We start from the raw sequence: 1,491 nt of genomic DNA on the forward strand, positions 1-1,491 counted from the left end.
TCCGGACGATGCGGAGTGCATGTTTACTCTGGTCTCACCGAGACATAGAGCCTCAGTACAGAGGTGACGCCGACGCCGTATGCTGGCTGCAAGACGCCGGGCGTCGACCCTGATCCAGGGTGTGTCTACCGTTAGACGACGGTGCACAGTTATACGCCCTCGTCAATGGTGTGACGGGGGAGGAAGATGGTGACGCCCGCCTCGAGGCTATGCCTGCAATAGATGCTCTTCTTGAGCTGAACGAGATGTCCCACGAAGAGTTCGGCAATGCCTTGAAGGCAGGCGATTTGGCCAAAGTGGTCATTGTACGACCGAACGAGAAGATAAACTCGTCATAGCTTTTGGATGAAGCTGTCTTGAAAGACACCAAGACACCAAGAGAGCGCTGAATGCACGGAATGAATCGTCGGTCCTACGGAAATCCTTGAATCCGTACTATCCTTTGGTTAAGGATTTCCAAGACGTCGTCTCTAAAGACCCGCCTTCGGTCCTACCTCTGGACTGAGCTGTGCGTCATGAGATCGACCTGGTTCCGGGAACCGAATACTGCGTAACACGCCAATGGCCCCTGCCTAAGAAGCAGTGCGGCGTCATTGACGCCTTTTTCCGTGCGGAGCACGACGCAGGGATGGTACGTGAGAGCAAGTCTTCCCGTTCGTCAACCACGTTTTGTTTCGAAAGCCGAACGGCAAGTGGCGTATCGTTCATGCTTACAAGAAGCTCAACGCTGCTACCATTCCGGCACAGACTCCGATTCCTAGATAGGATGTTCTTCAGAACAACATGTTGGGATGTACGAAGTACAGTGCACTCGACTTGGTAGATGAATACTACGAATTGCTCATGAGAGCAAGTGACATTCCGCTGACAGCGGTGAGCACTCCGAGCGGCATGCTGTGGGAGTGGCTGGTGATGCCAAAAGGGCTGTCAAATGCACCAGCAACACTTTATCGTCGTGTGACGCAGTTGTTCAGGCCCACAGGGCGTATGTACAGACTTACTTCGACGACATTTTCGTTCATAGTCGTGCGGAGCACGGGAGGACAAATGAGAAGAACCACATCATCCATCTAAGAGCGGTGCTCTAGTACATGCGCACTGACAAACTGTGCGTCAATGCAGACAAGTGAAGATGTTCCCTTTTTTGGATGCTTCATTGGGAAGCGTGGCCTTCGAAGGGATCCCGCTAAGGTCGAGGCCATTGAAGACTGGCCGGTTTTAAATAACCAGAAGGACTTGCATAAGTGGCTTGGTCTCGCCAGCTACTTGCACAAGTACAGCGTAAATTACGCAGAACCTCCTTAAAAAGGATGAGGAATGGTGTTGGAACACCGAAGATCAGGAGGCTTTTGACGGGGTCAAAGCCAGCCTCCTGTATGCACCAATACTGGCTTTGCCAGGCCCGAACGTCCTTTTAGTGCCGTCTGTGACGCTTCGGACTTTGCCATCGGCTGTGCACTGCAGCAAGCAGACGCCGAGGGGCGAGATCGG

Source organism: Plasmopara halstedii (genome assembly GCF_900000015.1).
Source record: "Plasmopara halstedii genome assembly, contig: Scaffold_658, whole genome shotgun sequence".
NCBI lineage: Eukaryota > Oomycota > Peronosporomycetes > Peronosporales > Peronosporaceae > Plasmopara > Plasmopara halstedii.